Consider the following 18,507-nt stretch of genomic DNA (forward strand, 5'->3'; position numbering starts at 1 on the left):
TTTTAATCATGAAATCCGGCCAGAGATGGAGTAAGTTATTTATAAAGGGTGAGCTCTCTATTACTGTGTAAGCAGATAATGGATAGCTTACTAAATTATCTGAACTTCAGTTGCTTCATCTGTAAGATGGGGATGATGATAACTATACCAAGATTCAATACTAACCTATAGGATATAGGTCTACCTATACTAAGATTCAATAAGATCTTAGCATCTTAGGTGATAATATAAAAAAAATTCTAGCATCATATGAATAATTAGACTATACAAACTCTAAGTTTTCTTCCCAATCAAAGATGCTGGTATATTTAGAGAAAATAATAATTACAATATCATTATTATCACAATATCATTATTTTCTCTGAATATATCAGACAAATATACATTATATATTTGTATATTTTTATTATTTTAAAACATATTTTCTCTGAATATACCAGACAAATATATAATATATATCATGTATATTTGTCTGGTATATTCAGAGAAAATAACAATAGCAACATCATTATTATTATCATCACCAAAAACAACAAAGATCAAAATCCATTTTACTCTCTGGAGAGAAACTGTCCAATACAGTAGTCACTAGCCGCAAGTACTGTTGAGCACGTGAAATATACCTGATCTAATGTGAGCTACGCTGTATATGTAAACTACAGACCAGATTTAATAATTCTTTATGTGATTACATGTTGAAATAATATTTGGAATGTATTTGAGTTAAATAAAATATACTATTAAAATTAATTTCACTTGTTTCTTTTTATTTGTTTAATGTGGTTACTAGAAACTTTAAAATTACGTATGTGGCTGGCCAGAATGGAGACCATTATTCCCAGCTTGCCTCAAGTTAAAATCACTTCCCACATGCACAGTCTTGAGATAGAGCTTTTCTTAGGCTTCTCCACACTCCCTGGGGCAGGTTATGGGCCTACAGGAAAATCAGACCATGAAACGCGGTAGCCTGGGCCTTGCACCAAACCTGACTATAAACCATGATGGGGAACAAACTGTGCTGAACTCAGAAACAAGCCCAAAGAGATCAAAAGGCTTCAATTTCTTAAAATACTCAGCTGAAATATGACCAAGAAATGCCTTCGGATTGGAATTGAACCTACCTACATATTTCCTAAAACTAGTGAACAACCGTGTCACACTGAGCCAACATTAATTGGATTTGGGAACTTGCTTGCAACCAAGTACAAAATATTTACCAATCCTGTGTATTTTGGCTTCTGGCATAGAGTCTGCTTTTATAGCAAAATGAGTAAAGTCAGCACTCTTTTCTACTAAGTAAGCATAAATGGTTGTTCACCGTTCACAAGTAGGCGGAACTGCCGTATCCACATTGAGACAACCTGAACAGATGGGGTGACCTTTTAACATGCTGTCAGACTGCGAGGCCAAAGACCTCGAGGTTGAAGAGTATGCCTCGGGAGTCAGAAGAACCTGTGTTTAAGCTGCTGTGTTTCCTGCTGACTGCTGTAGAACCCGATGCAAGTTATGTAATTCTTCTAAATCCTCAGTCTCTGCATCTATAAAGTAGACATAACACCCACTACTTCATAACTTCATATAGGTATTGCAAGGAGTTAATGATTATATGTGTGTATATATGACACTTAGTATTATGTCTTCTCATCACCCTCATTCTCATCCTCACCATTGTCCCCAATTAGACTATGAGCTCCTTAGGGTCAGGGCAGGCCTTCATTCAGTCATCATTCAACAACTGTCTATTGAGAGCTGGCTGTGTATCAGTTCTGTCCTGGGTGCTGGACATATGGAAGGGACAAGACTAGCAAAGTCTCTAAGTTGTCAGAGTTTATATTTTACTGGAAAATCATACATTAACTAGTTTGCAAATAAATACATAATTTCAGCAATAATAAGCGGTAAGAAGGAAGACAGAGCAGCATAAGGGAGCAGGGGAGGATGCGGAGGAGGATGAGGGATAGCTTCATCAGCAGCAAGCATGCCAGGGTGGCTCCTCTGCACAGAGATTTGAATGAAGTGAGGAAGAAAATATGGAGAAGGTCTGAAGGAAGCACGTTCCAGAAAAGGAAGGAGCAAGTACATAGGGGGAAAGAGCTTGGTGCTTTGAAGAATAGCAAGAATGAACAGAATTGGTGAAACAAACTGGGCAAAGTGGGAGATGTGATCAAACGGTTGGTTTTGGCAAGATGGAAATCACTGGTGACCTTGACCAGAGCATTTCTAACAGAGTTTGGGGATATAAATGTGACTGGTGTCAGCTAAAGGGAATATGGGAGGGAAGGAGTTAGAGACAGATATACCATATTATATAATACACTGTTTTGGAGAGCTTTGATGTAAGCAGAGGCAGAGAAATGGGTCAATAGCTAAAATGGGAGCTACTGAAGCGGGTTGTCTGTAATTAAGAATGATTCTGTAGAGAAGGAGAAACTGTCTCTGCAGGAGAGGGAGGGAATAACTTCAGGACAGCTACAGGAGCAAAGTCCTGGAGAAGATGAAAGAGGACAGGAGCCAGTTCATAGGGAGAGAGCCTGGCTCCTGGTAGCAGCAGGAACTGTTTCTGCATCCAACAGAAAAACAGGCAGAATATGTGGGTTTGAATGCAGGCAAGATTGCCAGTTGGTGGTGAGTAGATGAGAGAGGTTTGATGGCTTCCATTCTCTTAGGAGCTAAGGGGGGGCTAAGAGGGAGGAAGGAGTTGTGGAGGTCACAGTTGCCATCTTACCTCTTGCATTGAAAGTGGTGCCTATGCAAAGGCTCTCAGAAGTCTTGTTGACTATCCAAAAGGGTTTCAGCTATATGACCCACAGGAAGAGAAAACACGCACTTCCCTTCCAGCTTTCTTCCCACCTTTCCCCTGCCTTTTTATTCTCTCCTGCACCTGCTGAGCTTGGCTCATGCAGTTGTCATTTCAGCTCAGGTCAACAAGCACATAAGTGCTTGTTCCATGACATGCCTGTGCTGGGTATGGCCATATGGAGTTGAATCCATTGACATAGTTGATGCCTGCTGAGGCCACCCTCTTGTCTAGCTGTCTAAAAAGTAAGCAAAAGGTTACAATCCTGAAGATACATGCTTTGGTGAGAGTCCTAATGAGGGTGCCCTAGCCATTTGGATTATCACTGAAGAATTTTCCTGACCTGAGTCTCCATCCCCCTCCAAGTGTCTCTGCCGTTGTCTTCTCCAGCCATTGTCCTTCACTTTTAATGCCCTTCTCAGATCCCACCTCCCCAGTCAAAAGTGATCTCTCACCATCCTGAGTTTTTAAAGGACATGTCATGGTGCCTCATCCAGCTGCCCAATACCAAGTCCTTCCCTTAGGAGAGGTGTCACTGGTATCTGCAATTTGCCTCCAAGCCAGAACTGTGGATAGGAAGGTTCAGAGCTCTCCTTGCAGCTACCAACTCAGCAGAGTGTCAGGGCTGTGGGGGAAGGGTTACAGTGGGAGATGAGGGGAGGGGCCAGGGTTAGGATCCCATCCAGATTCTTCTTGTGCGGCTCTGTGGAGCTCTGCTGAGTGCTCAAGTTTCACTTAAGATGCTTGAATAAAGAACTGGAGCTGCTGTCCCGTGGGGAGGCCGTGGGCAAGGCAAACATGCTGTCTGGCACATTCACTTAAGGGAGAACAAGGGTGAGGGTTGTACGGCTGTTTTGCAGGATAAATCGCCAAATCACTTGCTTGTTTTCAAGTAAGTAAAACACGCCAGAGGTTTTGCAGAGGGTCCTGAAGCCCAGGGAGCATCATTAAAAGAGCTCTGGTATGTCTTTTGCTCAAGCCATGGCAAATACTTACTGCATTCCCTTACGGCTATAATTTTTAAAACATGCTTGGAAAGGTCCACGCACATCCATACAATGCCATTGACAAGGGCGCATGGGTTCTTTCTGCCTCCTACCTCATATAAGAAAGGCAGTTTAGCCTGAGCATGCTAGGGAAGATTATTTCCTCCCTTGTTCACCTTTTTCTCTCCTCCTGTGTCTTCTCCTACCTGACAAAAGAAATGCCTCAGAAGAAACCAACAGGCTTGAAAGGTTAAGAATAAAAATAATATGGAAAATTTTTTTCTGAGTCAAGTTCATTTTGAGATTAGACTAAAGGTATAGACATTCGGTGTGCTGACTTTACTGGCATGATAGCCCAGGGCTAGGCGCCAAGGGTGAGCTCATGCAGTAATTTCTTTACCTACACAAGACTGCAGCTAAAAGCAAAATGCAATCCAAATCACTTCACTAAATAGGCTATGAGAGTGTGAGGCTGAGCCAGTCTTTCTTTAAAACTATAATTGCTTCTCCACCCCACACCCTTTCTCCTCATCCAAAGGCATAGGATAGGAATTTCCATGCCATTCCCGAAACATTTCAGATGAAAAAATATTTTAAGTGGTGGAACATGACAAAACTGTCTAATGGGTATGAAGGTAAGTATGTAAATTATAAAATCCACTTCTATCTTGTTCTGAAACAACATAAAAATGATACGTTTCTTATCCAGATAGAAACTAAAAATCACTACTGCTGCAACATTCAAGTAATCTCCAATAAACACTTGGATCTCCCTGAACATGTACAAAGCCCATTTCAGGTGTACTAATTCCCAACCAGGATAGAAAGTAGTAGATTATACTACCTGCTTCACATTGCAGTCTCCATACTGAAAGTTGACATGTTTCTGTGATTTAAGTATCCAGAAAAATGGAAACATAAAGTGAAAGTCACATCTTTTTTCATATTCTTTTCTGCAGAAAGCCTTTGGTTGTCCTAAAATGTGTGACTTTGTTTCTCATTCTTCTCACAGCCACCTTTCTGTAGCTTGAATAAATGCTTTTGTTTTCTGAGACATATCCTGAGGGGCCTGGAAATATAAGAACCTAAGAATTTAAGTTTGGGTACCTGGCTTATAAGAGGTACTCCATAAATGACTGTTGGACAATGAATGTATGAATGCATGAATTGATCATCTTGGATATTTTACGATAATGACTACCTAAAATCATATAAAGGTTGCTCTCCCTGAGATAGAATACAAAATAAAAATAAAAAATAATATAAAGGTAGCATAGAAGTACCCATTCTTAGATGACAGATCAATTCTAGACCCTGAAGAGCAACATGGAAGTGTGTCCGTGGTATGGGGAGCAACATAGAGGATGCCCTGCCATCTCACACACTGTCTTTTGTTGTCGTTTTAAGAGTCTCAACACAGCTCCAAACATTGGCCTGACTTAACACGCCCAGTTTTCTGTCCTTAGGGGCCACATCTGAGGTCTGGTGGGAGTCAAACTTTCAGAAGAATTAAGTTTCCAATCAACGTCTCAGTAGAAAAGCCTGGAGCTTCCCTTTCATAGTCTCATGGTCTTCCCAAGTGTCTATGATAGTTTCCATTTTATCCACTGAGGCAGAGAGATGCTCGGCTGACTCTATCTCTGCCCAAGGGCTATGTCTTTCAGGAAGAAGGACAAGGCCTTGGCTAACCACCTCTGCCCTCGCCCTATAAGATCTTGATTCCCATTGGTAGAAGGAAATGCAGACCATTTTCTCTGTTTAACACACTTGGGGCTCTTGGCTCGGTTACTGCACTGTCCATCCATGATAAACAAGAAAGGTCTCAGGAAGCCTGCTTAACAATGTTAATTCTGTGGATTCTCTCTTTCTCTTACCTTAATGATTCCTTGAGTGATTCCAAAGCTTCCTAGGTTGATTTTTTTAAAAAAACAAAAAGACTTATCTAGTCCAGTTGAAAAGCATAACCAATTCACTCATTGTCTCTTCCTCACATCTCCTCCATGAGCTGGGCTTGAGGAATTGGAGTGGAAAGCAAGCCTGCTTATTCCTGTTTTTTCCTACTCTGTCTCCTTAGAGATTGGGGGAAAGGGTAGTCAATATCTGGTTCCAGGACACCTTTCCTAGTTCTCTTTTCACAGATTAAGGTGTATGGTGTTTGAGGCTGCTTATGAGAGCAAGGAAAATGGAGCCCCTGGTGGTGGTCCCTGCCTGATGGATGAATTATTTCACTCATACTGACCATGTGGCTGGCATCCTCTGTGTGGCACAAACACTTACGCTTGGCCCCTGGAGGGTACATGTATCTAGTCCTTAAAGGGTCTGGTAGGTCTCCCCACACAGCCCAGTTTCCTCACACAATTCAGGTCTATGCATTGTTCTAATCAGGAAAGAGTCCCATAGAGGCAGAAACTAGTTCTGAACACGTCACCATCATGAGCTGTGGAATACAGTAGCTGAGGCAATTAGCACTGTAGTTAGAGACAGAGGTCCATTGCATTTTCACCACTTACTTAACAACTCTGAGCCTCACTTTTTCCATCTATAAATCGGGGAAAATGATGTTTATGGAGTTATAATGAGAAGGACCACAGGCTTGTGAAGTTTCACTACCTGGGTTCAAATCCCAGATCCAGCGGTTAGTTCCTACCTGTGTAATATTAGGTAGAGCTTACTTTTGAGACTGCTTTTTCATCTGTAACATGAAAATAGTATTTTAACTCTCTTGTAAGGAAGACATAAGAATTAAATGAGTAACAATATGGAATGTTATCTGGAACAGTATGTGAGACAGGGCTGTGTCTGTTATTGTTAATAAATATGCACGAAAAGTGCTTAGCTTGAAGCCTGGCACCTGCTAGCTGTAATTACGGAGCTGAGAAGGGAATATCAAGTACTAGGCCCCTGTACTAAGGTTGGTATTAACATAGAATATGCCTCTCCTTACTCTCTTGCTTGGCTTTAAACATTTCCTTGGCCCTTGCCAATGCTCTTTCCACCATGTTCATGCCTCTTTGGATTTGTCAGCTTCCCCAGGTCTGCCTGAGAACTCAAGAGCCTGCACAAGCCCAAGCAGTGCTATTTCTGCCTTGGGAGCCAACCCCATCCACCTCCGGCTGAGTTACCTCCCCACAGAAATAATCCACTGTTTGCCCAGAGGGCAGACCTCTGTTTATCCCATAGTCAGACTCTAAAGGCTTCCACTCAGCAGATTTCCTCTCTGTCTGAGAGCTCAGGCCCAGTCAGTCACTGGTATTTCTGCATCATCCCCCATGTGGGATCAGACACATATCTTAGGCAACTGATTTGTCAGCAACCAGCCTTGTACTTTGAGTTGTTTTTCTAGTGTGGATATAAATTAATACCTCTTCACCCACATTCTCAGATTCAGACTTCCTTATGACCAAGAGGCCTAATAGCCTCTTCATTGTCTGAACCATGCCTGCCAGTCCCGCCTTATCTCCCCTGAACTCCAGTCAAAACAAATGACAGATACAGAAGGCACCATACTCCCCATACCTCCAGGGCTTCACAAATGCTTCCCCTCCCTCTGCACAGAACCTCCCTCCCTGCCATTACTTCCACCCCTAATGAGCTTCTATTTATCTTTCGGAATCCAGTTGAGCTTGTATTCAGTCTTTTAGAACTTACCCTCCCTGGGACCACTTCAGAGTGTTGCCTTTTATTGCTTTCCCAGTTGGGTAAGGCACTCTTCTTGACTCTCCCCTACATTGTGGCTTACGCCTATTACTATGTTATGTTTAAGTTATATTTTGTTTTTCCCACAAGACTGTGAATTCTTTACAGGCAGTTATTTATGTTGTGTAACTCTGTATCCCTACTACAGAGTCTGTAGCAATACACTTGTATAGAGTTGGTATTAAACAAAAAAATTGAACCCTGAATGAATTTTCAAGATGGCTGCCTAGGGTAGCTCTGTTGACTTGTAGCTCAAAGAACAAAAAATACAATAAAAAAAGAAACTGATCTCCACCATAGAACTCACTAATGTACACTGGATACCCAGGGAAAACAAAGTGAGCTTTCCAGCCATAGAGATGGCTCTGTGAAGAGATACACAAACCATCATGTCATGTCATTCTTTCTTCTTTCTTGATGTTTCAGAATTCCTTCTTTTATCATTTCTATTCTGTGTATATAACTTTCTTTAGCCATTCTTTTAGGGTATGTCTGCTTGTGATAAATTCTATTTGTTTTCCTTCATCTGAGAATGCCTTGATTTCTTCTTCATTTCTGAAGGATGTTTTCCCTAGATAGAGAATTCTGTTTTAAAATTTTTCTTTTGGCACTTAAAAAAAGTTGTATCACTTTCTTTTCAACTTCATGATTTCTGAAGAGAAATTCTCTGGCATTTTAATTGTTTTTCCCCTGTAGGCAATGTCTCATTTTTCTCTGGTTGCTTTCAAGATGTTTTCTTTGTATTTAGTTTTCAGAAGTTTGACTATGATGTGTCTTGGCATGGATACCTTTGGGTTTATCTTGCTTGGATTTCACTCAGCTTCTTGAATCTGTAGGATTAGGAATATATTTTTCCTAAATTTGAGGAAATTTCGGTCATTATGTCTTTGACATTTTTTTCAGCCTTACATTCTTTCTCTCTTCTTCTGAGACTTCAAGGATATCCATGTTAGATATTCAGTTATAGTCTTTATGTCCCTGGGGCTCTATTTGTTTTTGTGTAATTTATTTTTCCTGTTGTTCAGATTGAGTAATTAATGCCATTGTTCTATCCAAAAATTCACTGATTCATCTTTCTGCCCTTTTAATTCTACTGTTAAACCCATTCACCGAGGGTTTTTTTTTTTCAGTTTTAAAATTTTTTAGTTCTAAAATTTCTACTTGATTCTTCTTTATGTCTTTTATATAATTGCTTTTACTTCTTTTTCTTTATTTTATGCATGTTTGTAACTGGTCTTTCAAGAATTTTATGATAGTTGTTTTAAAATCCTTGTCAAATAATTCCACATCTGTGTCTTCTTGGTGTTTGCATCTGTTGATTGTCTTTTTTTATTCAAGGTGTAGTTTTCCCGGTTCTTGGTATAGTAAGTGATTTTTTCAGTTAAAATCTGGACCTTTTGGGTGCTATGTCATAAGACTGCATCTTTTTTTTCGTCTTCTGATTTAACAGGCTTCCTCAGACACAGTGCTGGTGAAGTAAGCAGTTCAAATACAGCACAAAAGTAAATTTACAGCTTTGAGCGCTTAACTAGAATAAAATATCTAAAATCAATAAACAAAATTTTTGCCTTAGGAAGTTAGGAAAAGGAGAGAAAATAAATAGAAGAAAATAAATATTAAAGATAAGAACAGAAAACACACACTATAGAAAATTAACAAAGTCAAAAGCTATTCTTTAAAAAAATCAATAAAACTCTCAAACACCTAGGTAGACAAGAAAGAAGAGAAAGAAAGAAAGAGACAGAGAGAAAGGAAGGAAGGAAGGAAAATGGAATCATCATTACCAATCTGACAGATATTAGAAGAATAATAAGAGAATACTGTAAACAGTATTAGGCCAAAAAGATGACAATTTAGACAAAACAGGTAAATTTCTTTGAAAACATAATTTATCTAAACTGACAACTAAAAGAAAAAATCTGAATAGTGATATATCTATTAAAGAAATTGAATTCATCAAAAATATTCCAAAATAAAATTTCTGGTTCCAGACAGTTTCATTAGTAAATTAATTATATTAAAATATAAGAAATAAATAACACCAATACTACTGAAACTTTTTCAGGAAATAAAGGATAAGAAAACATCATTCAAATTATTTTATGAGGCCAGTATAATTCTAACATTAAAAACTGACAAATACATTACCCCAAAAAAGGAAATTTAAAATCAAAATTCCTCATGAATATAAGCAAAAAATTATTAACAAAATAATAGAAAATCAAATCCAACAATTTATAAGAAAGTCAATATATCATGACCAAGTTTATTTTAATAAAGCACTAGCTTAATACTCAAAGAGAATTTATTCAATATAATTCACTATAATAACAGAATGTAAGACAAAACTCATGCAATCTTTTCAATAGTTGTTAAAAAAGCAATTGACAAAAATGTAATATCAAATCATAATAATAAAAAAACTTAGTGAACAGAATATCAAGAAACTTCCTCAAACTGACAAAGATATCTACAAATTACTTATAGTTAACATCATATATAATGACAACTGAATACTTTCCACCTATACTTGAGAATAAGGCAAAGATCTATGCTTTCACAATTTCTATTCAATATTGTCTTGGTGATCCTAGCCACTGCAATAATAAAAGAAAAGTAAATAAAAATAAAAGTAAATAAAAACTCTCTACAATACAGTAATTAGTACACAAACTACCTGATCTGAAAAAAGGAAAAAGATTTGCATAGACATCCAAAGAAAATACATGAACAGCAAATCTACACAGTAAAACAGGCTCAGTATAGCGAAGTTCAGACCTGGGCTTCAGTCCTGACTGAAATTCCTCACAAATAAATTATCAATATTAATAGAACCTACTTCTTAAGATTTGGTGAAGGACTAAATTTAGAGTTTGAATGATACGAAGTGCTCAGAAAATGCCTATCCTATAGTAAGTTGGTTATAGTTATTGTAATTATGTGGACGTCCTTGCCTGGAGATTTCACCTGGGAGAACTTCTGACAATAGTGCCTTTCCTATGGTGACACATATTGTACTTTCTAACCTATCCTAGGCGATGGGTTGGAATTGGGGGTGAGGGGGCTTCACCAGCTTGAGTCTTGACATGCTATTTTGAGCATTAAATGAAATAATCCTTGTAAAGTGCTTAGCTGTGTGCTTGGCACTCAGGCCATACTCAATAAATGTTAATTAGTGCAGATTTTCTTCCAGATGCCTAGCACAGGACAGGGTTTATAGATTGTGCTGTAAAATTATTCCTGAATAAATATATGGTATTTAAACTTAAACGTCAATGCACAAGAGAGGGTGTCTCTGGCTCTCTTGCTACAGCAACTAGTAGGACCCCCAACAGCACCCCCACCAATTCACTAGATGCTTAATAGATATTTTTTAGTTTCCTCTGAAGAGGAATAAGAAGAGAATATTAGTCGATTGTAGCCACTTGGCTGCAAATTTTCCACAGGAGCTGAGGTTAGAGGTTTAGTGGCAGTAACACTAAATGTTTCAAGCTTTCTTAGAAAACCACAATTACATTGATTACGCACTGTCAGTGGAACATTCACTGGAAGTCACACCCCTGCGAGGGACTGAGTGGTGATGAGCTTTCTTTAATCTGTCCAAAAAGTTTCCCTAGGTTTCTCTCATCAGAAACTGGCAATTGAGAATGTGCAGCCCAGGGTTAGGGGGCTGTCTGTGGCTACAGAATGCAGTGAAGCTAAGAGGCCCATAAGGGGATTAAATCTATGACCTGCTCCTCATTAGCACAATGTTCTAGCTGAATGGGAAATAATGCAGACTCCTTGAGTGTTAGCAAATACTGACCTACTTAGATATGAGGATAAAAGCACACATTTTCCCTTGGACATCAGCACAATCTGTCTCTGGGAACTGAAAGGACAGAGAAAGCCCTTTTACAGGGAATTTCTGGGTCAATAACTCTCATCTCATGCTCCTACAGTAATTACTGGATTATGTTCCCCAATTATTCTCCTATCCAATAACTGCCTCTCTGCCTACCCACCCATGTTCCAACAAGTATTAGACAATGTGTCAGGCCATTTGAGGCTCCTATGACATCAGTCATCTTCATACAACTAGATCCCCCTGCCTAGAACATTTCCATCTCCCACCCACCCCACCATCCCCACCACCTTCACCAACACAACCTCTGCTCTTGGCCTCCACTCATCTGGCCAGCATGTGCTCATTTCTCCTGTCCCAGCAAGCTGTCCTGGAAGTCTTCAGGAATTCTGATGCCTGGATACAGATCTATCCATGTACACCTCTGCACACAGTACTCTCCCATCACAGTACTTACTGCATTGTACTTCCACGGTCTATGTTCTCTCTCCCCAATCCCCAGCACTGTAAGTGCCTAACGCAAGGACTATGTCTGGTGAAGAGGTGAATCCTATCTACTCTGTGCCTGGCCTAAAGTAGGAATTCAATAAATACTTGTTAAATGAATGGATGATGAAAGGAAATCCCAATTTTCCTTTTATATATTAAACTTCCTAAGTGATGCTAAATAAGATCTGAAAATATTAAATAGTACTTACATTCAACCATCCTTAAGGGCACCATTAAGTCTTGACATTTGCTGAAGTAGGATGAAAAAGTGTTTTAGAATCACACAGGTATGAATTTAAATTCCTAGGTGATCATTAACTACCTGTGTTTCAACTTTTCTAAATGAGAATAATAATACCTACCTCGCAGAGTTACTTAGAAAGTAGAATAAGATAAAATACGTGAAGTTCCTGCTACTCAAAAACATTAGTATGTTATCTCTTTCTATTCTCTAATTAATGAGCTTTCTCCTGAATTTCTGTCTGCCCTATTCATTGTACACTAAATACATTTTAATACACACACACACACACACACTCTTTCAAGTTAATATATATTTACATATATACACATATGCTCTTTCCATTAACTTGTAAAATATATGTATGTGTGTATATGTGAATGTGTGTTGTGTTGTGTAGACATATATATGGATATATTTGCTTTTGTATACTTTTTTCAATTAACTTGGAAGAGTGTATGTGTATGTGTGTGTGGTGTGTGCTTGTGTGTGTGTGTGTGTGTGTGTGTGTGGTGTGTTCCTCTAGCATATCTCTTTATATATTAAACTTTATAATAGACTTTCCAGGCTTATTGTGAGAGCATTCGGGAGATAATGTAGAAAAGCACATGAGCTCCCTGTACATAGTAGGCAATAAATTCATATGTTTTCCTTCCTTCTTTCCTTTCTTTTTTCTTCCTTCCTTGCTTTTTATTCCTCTTAGCAGACATAGTCTCTAAATATTGATTGATTTATTAAGAGATTATATCCTTTATTCAAATTATATCCCAGTTTACCTGGCACAGAGAGGGCACCTGTCTTGGTCCATTTGGGCTGCTTTAACAAAATACCATCAACTGTGTGGCTTAGAAGCAACAGGAATTTATTTCTCACAGTTCTGGATGCTAGAAGTCTGAAATCAGGGTACCAACGAGGTTGAGTTCTGATGAGGGTTGTCTTCCAGATTTGACTGCCTATTTCTTGCTGTGTCCTCACATGGTGGAGATAGTGAAGGGTCTCATTCTGGCTCTTTCATAAAGACACTCACGCCGTTCATAAGGGCTTTGCCTCCATGACCTAACAACCTCCCAAAGCTCCCACCTCCTAATACTACTATCATGAGGGTTAGGATTTCAACGTATAAATTTTGGTGGGACACAAACATTCAGACCATATCAACAGTCAGCACATAACTTATCAAATGTTTGTAGAGTAAAAACAAATAATAAAGTATTATTTTCAGCGTATCATTATTATGGATATCCACTACATTTTTAAGGATCAAAACAGCTTCTGAACAATGTGAATTCTCCTACAGTCTTTAGTCAACAATAACCACAAATATTTCCCTTCTTTAAGGAGATTTGAGGATGAGGTCCTCACGTTACCTTCTCAATGAATATTAAGTGGAGCAAAGGAGGTCTTCTTTACAAGATAAACCTTATTCTGGAAATAATATTCTTACAAGAACAACATTTTTATATCTGGAGAAGAAGCTTTGGTAATAAGATACAAGGTATGTTCAGATAATCAGATAATCTCTGAGGTCTTTTTTAGGGAAAGATGGGTCTTTGCTAAGAATAACACTATCCTGATGACAATGCAGCTTCTTAAAGGTGAGTTTAAGCTTGAGGGTGTTCCACATTGATTTTGTAAACACTGATAGAAGCATTCATATTCTGAACAAATAAATTACATTTATACAGAATAAAGAGGGACTGATAAAATCAAATCACAAAACCCAGTTGTCTTTTTTGGAGGGATGGGTGGGGGGAATAAGCATATACATTAGAGAGAAGTATGATGTGGGGCTAGGAAGGAAGGAATAAAGTAAGGATGGTAAAACATTTTGACCTTGGGAATTCCTTCAAATTAATTGGTATTTTTATCAAACTAATATCTGCACATAAGAGCAAAATTTTAAAAATACTCAAAGACATAATAAAAGATAGCATAATAATAAAATAATTCATAATAAGCACAATAAACATAATAAAAAAGAGCTCTAGCCCTCTTCACCTTCAACAGGCAATCACTTTCACCTTTTCCAGCTTTTTTTAACAGCTTTTTTTAAACCTGGTATTGACCCTCACATTTCTAAGCAATATGCTTAAATGGCTGCATTTTTACTTCCACCAAATTCTTCTTTTAAAAAAAAAAACTATATATTTCTAATAGAAAATAAATGCAGATGTACAAAATCTAGAGCAAAAGTTTGGAAATGAACTAAACATTTAGTCTAGTTCGACTAGTTAAACAAACTCTATGACTAGTTCGTTTCCATCTTTTGCTCTCACAAAAACACATTGCAATCAATATTCTTATGTATATATTACTGCGCATATATTCAAATATATCAGTAGGATATATTTTTGAAAATAGAATTTGTGTCAAATATCATGTGCATTTTATATTTAATAATTGCTGTCAAATTGTCATCCACTGAGGTTATATCAATTACAATTCCATTAGAAATATTAGAACAATTTTTTCTCTACAATCTTGTCTACAGATTGTTATCACATTTTTTGATAACGGTCAATTGTCAAAATATTATCTTGGGTTTAATTTGTATTTCTCCTACTATCTGAAAAGTTTAGCATACTTTCATATGCTTAGAAATCATTTATAGTTATTTTTGAACTATTTATTCATAAATTTGATTCTTTTTGAGGATTTTTAGCTTTCCTTAAGGGAAAGAGAAATTTACACATCAGGAGAGTATCACTTTGTGATAAAAATTACAGTTTTTTTTTCTTTTTTAAGTTTTTATGTTTTTCATCTAAAAATGTTTTTAATGTAAACTTGTCATCCCTTTCTTCTAAAACTTCTACATTTTGATTCTGCTATGTATTAACTTACCAATTTTGACATTTTTTTTTTCTGACACATGGTCTCACTCCATTGCCCAGGCTAAAGTGCAGTGGCATGGATCACAGCTCACTGCAGATTGCAACCTCAAGCTCCTGGGCTCAAGTAATCGTCCTAAAACTGTGGATAATTGAAGAACCAATGAAATAGAGAATGTGGCGTTTGTTGAGAAGTGAAGTATGAAAGTGTCAGTAATTTCATAAAATCCATACAGCACAAGTGACATATGCTTAAGATGAGCCCTCATGACTTACTTATTGCTTACTTTTTTTAGTCTCTTTCCTAGATTAGTAAATAAAGAAAATGATTCTCACTTTCAAGATTAGCAGGAGATTTAGAACTAATGTGTATTAGTTTCTTCACCCAAAGGAGGCACTGAAAAATAATAGCTAATTCTTTTTGAATATTGGTAATGTTCTCTGAAAACACTCAGCTCGTTGCACACACTGAAGCAAGCCACAATTACTGCTAAATTATAACAATCAATGAGAAGGCTAACATGTTGCCCATGTTTCTCACACCACCATATTTTTTCCTTATTATCTCTCAGATGTTTTAACTCCCATGTTTTGATTTTATCTGTCATTTTTTTCTTGCATGCCTCTACTTTGGAGTACGTTTCTCCTTACTTTGAGTTGCTATTGCTCTGAGGGGCACCCCACTTGCCTCTACTTTTATATGTCATCCAGAAAAAATAGCTCACTGATAACAGATACATTTTGGGTTTAAAAATAATCTTAAAATATAGAAGCTTTGCTCCCAAAGCCAGGACTGTTGGGAAAATTTCCTTTATAGTGTTCCTTTGGTGGGCATAGTCTGTCTTGAAATTCTGAAGGATACATAAATCCCTTTAGGCTTAAAGGAAATGGCTGATCCTTAAATTCTTAATTAACCCTAAAAGGATCAATTTAATGTGGAGAAAACATCACACATTTCTCCAGGCATGCTTTTGCAGAGGCATTGGCAGCCCTAGAGGTTGTCCAATGACATAATCTCATATATGTCCAAGCAATATTTCTACACATGAATGTGGCAAAGAGGATTTTTCTTTCAGAATAAAATACAGTATAAATGTTATCCTTTATTCACTAAAACCAATATTTGCAAAGGAGTTGAAGACTTTATTTCTAAGCTTCCAAAATATTTAGATACAATGGTGAAATCTACTTAGACAATGACTGGTTCACTAAGCTAGTTTTTCTCTTCTCTACTTTGTAAAATTATCATATTTTAAGGTCTTTCTCATAAAGTAACTTTGCCAATTAACCCCAGGGAATTACACATTCCCACCTATGTTATCAGAGAACTTTTTTTCTCTGCTGTGGTATCTATGTTCATAGAGGTTTGCATAGTAACTCAGAGGAAGTGTGTGTGGTCCCTGTATAGTCTTTTCATGATGTACCAGAATCTTGGCTCATCCATCTACCAGTCAGAGACAGGTTTACTATGAAGCTAGCAAATCTCAGCCCTCATGTTCCACACACTTGCATAGGTCCCATTCAAGATGCTGAGAGGAGCTCTAGCAAAGTGTTCAGATAGCATTTGTTTTGTAAAATTTGCAAAGCTAAAATAGTCTAGTCAAAATTGACTAAAACCACTGCCTCTTATCAATCCCGTGTGCTCTCCTACACTTTCCCTATTATTAAGACGCATTAGAGTAGTCAACAGCATTTTTAATATCCAGAATAGAGGAAGTTGAGTTAGTCATATATTTACTTCCGTGTTTATGTAATTCACAGTCACTTTTATGTACAGTTATTTCTGGCTGTCCCAAGTTGTCTTCTAACAACCCTCTTAGAACCTGCTGTGCCAACTCATCTATCATGACGCAAAGGTGCAACATAAAATATATCCTGCAGTGCCTGGCATTAAAAATATGTGTAGAGTGGAGGAGAAATAGTTGGAAATGTGTGGAACAGAATCTAGTCTGTGGAAAATTCTTCCAGTAATCAGATATGAAAAATCATAAGCAGAAGGTCTGATTCTCATCAATACCTGGTCAAAATGGAAACTCTCTCCTGTCAGGAATATAGACAATAATGCAGCATATAAAAAGATAAATACACCTTACATTTTTTCATTTCGATGGAACTTGAGAAAATAAAACTAATCAGAATTCTTATTATCAGAATTCCTTGTAGAACACAGATCTATAGCAGTACTGTAATAGCAAGTATATGTGTATGTGACATCACATTAGTGTTGATGAAAAAAGCCAGACTCTGTAAAATATTTATGCTGAGCCAAATATGAACGATGACAGCCCAGAGTACTGTCTCAAGAGGTCCTGAGAACTTGTGCCCAAGGTGGTCAGGTTACAGCTTGGTTTTATATATTTTAGGGAGACAGAATGTATTAGTCCGTCTTCACACTGCCAATAAAGACATACCTGAGACTGGGTAATTTACAAAAGAAAGAGGTTTATTGGACTTACAGTTCCACATGGCTGGGGAGGCCTCACAATCATGGTGGAAGCCAAGGAGGAGCAAGTCACATCTTATGTGATGGCAGTAGGCAAAGAGAGAGCTTGTGCAGAGAAACTCCTGTTTTTAAAACCATCAGATCTCTTGAGACCCATTCACTATCAGGAGAACAGCAGGGGAAAGACTTGCCCCCACGATTCAATCATCTCCCACGGAGTCCCTCCCATAACACATGGGAATTATGGCAGCCACGAGATGAGATTTTGGTGAGAACACAGAGCCAACCCATATCATAGAAGTTACAGGCAAAAATAAATCAATACATATAAAGTATACATACATTGGTTCAGCCTGGAAAGGCAACATCTCAAAGCAGGGGGCTTTACAGATCATAGGTGTATTCAGTGGTTTTCTAATTGGCAATTGGTTAAAACTCTTTGCCTAAAGAGTTGAAGTCAGCAAAAAGAAATGCTGGAGTTAAAATAAGGGGGATAGTAGAAGCCAAATTTCTCACTAGGCATACAGCCTCTAAGCAGGAGGCTTCAGAGATAATAGATGATAAATGATAAATGACTCTTTTTGGACCTTAACTGGTGTCAGACTCTTAGTGAAATCCTGCCTAGATCAGGAAAAGACCTAGAAAGCGAAGGAGATTCTCTACAGAATGCAAATTTCCACTACAAGACATCGCTTTGTAGGGCCATTTCAAAACATGTCAAAGAAATATATTTTGGGGTAAAATATCTTGATTTTTTTTCTGGGTCTGCTATCTGTCATGTGATGCCATACCAGAGTCAGGTTGGAATTTGGTATCTTATTGCTACAAAGAGTCTGTTTTGTCAGTCTTATGATCTCTACTTTTATGTTAATGCTGTTTGCTGTGCCCAGACTCCAAAGAAAGGGGGGCATAATGAGATGTGTCCAACCTCCCTTCCAGTCAGGCCAGAACTGATTTTTCAGGTTTCTTTGGGATCTCTTTAGCCAAAGTAGCATTCTCATTTTAATTAGAATTAAATTCTAAATTTAAAAAAATTGCTAATGTAAACCAAAAATAAAATTCTAAGTTCCTCAATTGACTGAACAACCCCCAAGGTTTAAAACAAATTTAAATTTTTTTTTAATTTTAATAAGTGTGTACAGGAGAGACTAAATTATCTTTGTATAGAAATATATATCTTTGT

The sequence above is a fragment of the Pan troglodytes genome, chromosome 9 (genome assembly GCF_028858775.2).
Source record: "Pan troglodytes isolate AG18354 chromosome 9, NHGRI_mPanTro3-v2.0_pri, whole genome shotgun sequence".
In the NCBI taxonomy this organism is placed as follows: domain Eukaryota; kingdom Metazoa; phylum Chordata; class Mammalia; order Primates; family Hominidae; genus Pan; species Pan troglodytes.